The 5,909-nt window shown below is 36.8% G+C and overlaps 1 non-coding gene across 1 annotated transcript; it reads right to left on the bottom strand.

Moving 5' to 3' along the window:
• Nucleotides 1–1,971: 1,971 nt before the first annotated feature.
• Nucleotides 1,972–2,183, bottom strand: LOC121825214 (small nucleolar RNA U3). Its single transcript, XR_006067343.2, has one exon. It is a non-coding gene; the product is annotated as a small nucleolar RNA U3 (small nucleolar RNA).
• Between the last annotated feature and the right edge of the window lie 3,726 nt (nt 2,184–5,909).

Here is a 5,909-nt window from a genome sequence, read left to right as displayed (position 1 = left end):
CTTAACTCCTACATATTTATCTTTTCTCTGGTCCTTAGTTAAAGTACTTGGAAATGTTTGAATCCCTCTCAAATTTGCTTCTAATATCTGATGAGCGATGAATACATAAATTTAAAAAAAGAGAATAAGAGTATTAAATGTTACTATTTGATAGGACACTTTATCCAAAGCTAGTTCATGCCCCTGCTGAGTATTTTTCCTGGAACTCTGACTACTGGGGGGATTTTCTCACTCTAAGGTTTGGTAGGAACTAGTCCCTGTGTACTTCAGGAATTCTTCCACCATTCCTAGCTGGTGGTGCTGTCTTCATCTCAATGTATCTTCATGAATCTTTCATCATCTTCATCTTAGACTGGAATTGATTGAGTCAACTTGGAAATAAAAGGAAGCAGACAGGCATCTCCAAAAGCAGAATTGTTCCTTTAATCGGAACAACGGAAGGGTCACAGACTCACTGCAGGAACACAGACTGTGTGCATTTGGCACAGGGGTTCAGGGTTCTATGAAAAGGGGCTGAACGTTGAGGATGGAAGAGGCCACCTACAGGTCGGGGTCTCCTGCAGTCTCAAAGTGGTAGATACCAGAGCGGGTTGATCTGTGGATCTTCCTACCAGAAGATTCCCCAGGGTTTATCAGTCAGCTTTCCTGTCAGGGGTTTCTCAGTCCACCTGAGGTTTTAGGTCACTAACCTCTCATGCTAGACATCCAAGCGAAACTTCTTCATGTCTCCAGAACTCCGTGAATGGTCATCTCTCTTTTCCCATCCTCTGCCCTGAGAATTGTAGCTGCTTTAGGCTCCTCAAGTACTGACTCAGATGCCTCGACCCAGTGAAAACATTAGAAGGCTTGCATTCTCCTTCCCTAATCTGCATCTTTGAAATTCTTTGCAATCCATAGAGACTGACATTTATTCCTCCTCCTTAAAAATCACTTTCCAGTGTAGCCTAATGTCCAAAGTCAGAAAAACATTATATATGTATATATATATTATATATAAATAAATATATATACTTACTTTTGTATTTTATATAAGATAGTAAGAAAAGTCTAGTCCTTATTTCTCCATTGCAAATCAAAGTAAAAATTTACCAGTTTTTTAATGTTATATTGGATCTATAAATACTGTTCTAGTCATATTTTTTAACATTTGTCTTATTATTCTTTGTCTTTGATGTCATGGAAATCTTCTTCTTGAGAATTATATATAAGCCTCCATTTCTTCTAGCTTCCAAATTTTCATTATTAATTAGTCATGTTTAATGCATTCCTAATAATTTATTATAAAAATAAAAAGTGAGACAAGATTTTAATTTTTTTATGTGGTTACACAGTTCTTCATTCATATTTGAACAATTTACTATTATCTCATTTTAAAATAAGACATTTTACATTTGTTTTCTATAGGTATCTTTACATCTCTTTAATGGGCTTATATTTTTCAGACAAAATTTATATAAAATCATTATATTTGATAGTATTACAGCACACCTCCATGTTGAAGTTTTACTCTATCCCTTATTTTGTTGATTTTCTTGAGAATTCTCATAAGGTTAATAATAAATTGAGCTCAGTAATTAGAAAGAGAATAGCCATTTTCTTTTGCTGTTAGCATTGGTGGATATTTTATATCAGTAAATAATAACACCAAGAAGTTAAGTTCTAAGTTCTATTATTTTAAAGATCACATTGATTCAGAGTTGGAATTCTGTGGGTTAGAATGAACGAACATGTGGAATTATCTAGGACCATCTCATTGAGGAAGAGGAAAGTATAGTACAATAGAGTCCAAAACCAGGATCTCTCTGCTCTCCATGTCTTTCTCTGGTACCCACTGTCATACTCTCTCATTTCTTGCAATAAACAGAGAGCTTCTTTTTTCTTTTTTTTTTTTATGTCCATAATTATAGGACCTAATCTGAGGATTTTGATGAAAACTTTCTGGCTTTAGTAACCACAACAAACAGACTAAAATCCATTCAGACTATGTTCCCTTTCACTCTCTCTCCAAAAGGGAGAGAAGGATCATCAACCACAAGAGGCAGCTGCATGAACGCAGCACCTAGAGCCAGCTTCACACTCAGGAGAGAAGGCTGCGTCTCAGCCTCACAGTCTCGGGGCTCTACACAGTCAGAGAAACTTCTCTAGTAACTAACGATAGCAATGATCCTTGCCAGTAGAGTCCTGAGAAGCTTCTCTTTGACATGTATGTTTCAAACCAATGCATGTTTGAAAAGGGAAAAGAAAAGATTTTATTTTCTCACAAAAAGTTGTGTATGCTAATGCATTTTTGATAAATTAGTTGAATAGTTATTTAACTGTGATATTTTCTATTTATTTGTTTGTTTATTTGTTTTTCAAGACAGGGTTTCACTGTATAACAGTCTTGGCTGAACTAAAACTAGCTCTGTAGACCAGGCTTGCCTCAAACTCACAGAGATCCTCCAACAAGTGCCAGGATTAAAGGGGTGCACTACCACTGCCCAGTTTAGTGGTATATTCTTAAGTACTTCCTATAAATATAGTCTCCACTAACTTATAAGCTTCCACAACACACACACACACACACACACACACACACACACACACACACACACACACACACAAATGTATTTACATAAAAATATTTAACTGGAGTTGCCTACACTAGGGAATAATACTTCTTCTTAGAAGGTATAGCCTGAAAAAAAAGTGCCAGGTGTGAGATACTCTCAAAAAGCTGTTGATGAGATTGTCCAAGAGTCTCCCCCCCCAAAAAAAATTAGTTTATTGTCATTGCTCTTTATTATCCTCCAGAACTTGATGGTAAGACCCTGTTGCTGAAGACCATATACACATTGGTCCCAAGACTTGGAGAAATGAGGTTGGTACTGACCAAAAAGAGTCTTTTTTGCTGGCTAGCTTTTATAGTATCAATAGGTAGGTATGCATGATGCTGAAGGTCAAAAGTCACCAATAGTCTTATGCAATTGTGATCCCCATGAGCTACCATAACAACCCATAGGTAACATATGCCTATGGGTGATATAGGGACTCAAATGTTTGGGGGTAACCATCCACTTAAAAAATGGACTTACGCCCTATTCTATTGAAGGAAGGAAATGTATACCTCGTACTGTAAATATAGTCAAGAACCCATGGTTGAAGAGCTCATAGGCCAATGGGTGAACCTACTACTACTATTTTTAAACTGCCCTCTAAATTCATATCTGTATGCGCATGTTAGTCCAACTCTCAGACCTCATCAGAGACGCTTCTTTGTGTAGTGCATCATGGTTGACACAGAACCTCAAACTGATCCAAGTGTGAAGTAGGAGTGTGGAGTGCTCAGTCACAAACAGGACATCTGTATTACCCCTCCTGCCAAGGATGAGGGAGTATCATGGAAGTTGCACTGGGAAGACTATAAAAGCCAGAGGTTGGGCAAGACTGGAGATAAACAATGTCTTCTGAGCATGTAAGGACTGCTGTCCTCTTGAACTCACACCAGCCATGGTTGCTCTCTGTGTGAGACCTGCACGTAATCAAGCCTGTCAATATTCAAGTATAAAGTGGGGAGAGGCTCATGAGAGCGACTCTACCTGTAGCTGAGGAACAACTGAGAGTTGATGGTTCCTAAGGGTAGGAAAACCAGTTTTCCCTAAGCTTTTTATCCCCTGGTAGGCTGACCACACTCCAGTAAATGACCATATATTCATAAGTTTATGGAGAACAGAAATTAGACTCAATAGCTTTAAGAAAGGAAAGAGAACATGAAGTTGAGATGGGGTTGATGTGTAATTTGGATCTGCAAGTAGCTAGGGGATGGAGATAAGATTAATATGATCAAAATACATTGATGCATTTAGAAAATTTTCAAATACTTAATCAAATGTTAAAAAAATTGTCCTCCATAGAATTTGTAGTCTGCTTTTTTATTGCATTAATTTATTTGTGTGTATGAGTGTGTATGGGGGGATGGGGAGGATATGTATGCATAATGGTGAAGGCCAGAGGATAGCTTGCAAGAGTTGATTCTCTCCTCCCCATGTGAGTTCTGGGGACTGAACTTGGGCGTTAATGGAAAGCACATTTACCCATTAAGCCATTTTGCTGGCCCTAATCTGTTTATTAAGGTATCTAGTTGGCAAGCCTTTAACCTTTGGGTAGATCCTTCCACTAAAAGAAATGACTAAATCACAAAGCAAGTGCCCCATTCTTTCTTTCCTAACTGCTGTTTACTCAATAATGATTAAATTGGGTGAGTTCAGGGTGGTATAGCTGTAGACTCACTTAGTTATGAAATAATTGGATAATATTAATTTTTCTCTGAGGAAACTTTCAGCCATACATCTTACATATACACATAGTAATTATAACAGTAATTAAAATCAGGATAATTTATCATTGTTCTGTTTTCCAAATATTAGGTTAAAGTTTGGAGGTTTGCCTCATGTTTAATGGTTAAAATGTATTTTATGTTTTATTTCCAGTGTCACTTCTTCATATTGTTATTAGAGTCTTTAAGACTATGCTACTTCTATATTACAGGTTTTATTGCAGATTCATTATGACTGTGTATGAGCAATTTTTATGAATAATTTGTAGGTGCTGTTTAAAGGATTTTCTCTGTAGGATGTAGAGTTTAATGTAGAATGTGATAATAACTTTATTAAAATAACTCTCAGATTGTGTACATTACTTCATTAGTTCTCAACTCTGGCTGTGCATTACAGCCTCTTGGGAGACTTTTATAAACGAGTAACACCTAAGAACCATTCAAACCAACTGGAACTCTACATTTGAGTGTGGTCTGGGTAGCTGCACACTTAGAGCCAAGTAGTGTTGCTAATATGTGGGGCTGAGTTCTCACAACCACAGTTTCAGCTCATGTTCAATGTGTGTCTCACATTTCTTTGTTGGTTTGGTTTGGGCCAATGACAAAGGGAGAGTATCTTACTTTTTTTTTTTTTTCAACTCCTTTTATGTTAGAATTTTATTGCCTAACAAATACTTTTTCTTGAATGGCTTGGTGTATTTGTTCAATTTAGCAGTTATCTTGTTGGTTTGTCTGTCTTTGTTCTGGCTTTATCACAAAATACCCGAGACTGGGTGGCTTAAACAAACAAAAAAGTTGTTCCAACTTTGGAGGCTGGACATAGAGATGAAGACGCTGTCATGGCCAGGCAGCTCTGGTATGGATCTTACACTTCCCATCTTGTAGGCTGCTGCTGACTCCCTTTTCTATCTACTCAGATGGAAAGTTCAAGAGCATTTCTGGGTTCTCTTCAAGGGCACCAATTCCTTCAAGAGACATCCAGTTGCATAGACCAATCACCTCCCAAAGACTCTGCCTCTTAACACCATCCTGTTTGGGACTTTTCATTGTGTGGGTTTTGAAGGATCACATTGACTCATAGTCACTGTAAAGAAATCATTCACAAGCACTATGCAGATGTGTAATTGATACAATCTTTTACTTTTTGGGGTGTCTTTTATTATGAGAAAAATAATTCAAATCTTCTCTAACTTTTATTAATATGTTGTATATTCAGGTTTTCTTTTAGCTTTCTGAGTTATTCTCTTTTATGTGTACTTCCTGGGAGTTGTAGATTGATTTACATGTTTAATTCTATGTGCTCATCTTTTTCTTCTTGTAAGTAATGCTTCTGGATCTGGGGATATAACTCAGTGGAAGAATGCTTACCTGGCATTTGCAAGGCACTAGGTTCAGTTCCTGACCACACAAAAGAAAATGATTCTCTTGATCCATATTGACAATTTTATTAGATATACTTCTTTTTCAATATCAATTAATCTGCTATATGCTTTCTTCTTACGTTGTTTTGTTATGTTATGGCTTTGTATGTTCTGCTATCTATGTATTTATTTTATTGTTTATTCATTAGAGGGAAAATTTTTGACTAACATGG

Source organism: Peromyscus maniculatus, chromosome 22, assembly GCF_049852395.1.
Source record: "Peromyscus maniculatus bairdii isolate BWxNUB_F1_BW_parent chromosome 22, HU_Pman_BW_mat_3.1, whole genome shotgun sequence".
Taxonomy (NCBI): domain Eukaryota; kingdom Metazoa; phylum Chordata; class Mammalia; order Rodentia; family Cricetidae; genus Peromyscus; species Peromyscus maniculatus.
The sequence above is the reverse complement of the archived record's forward strand: the minus strand, read 5'-3'. Positions and strand labels throughout refer to the sequence as shown.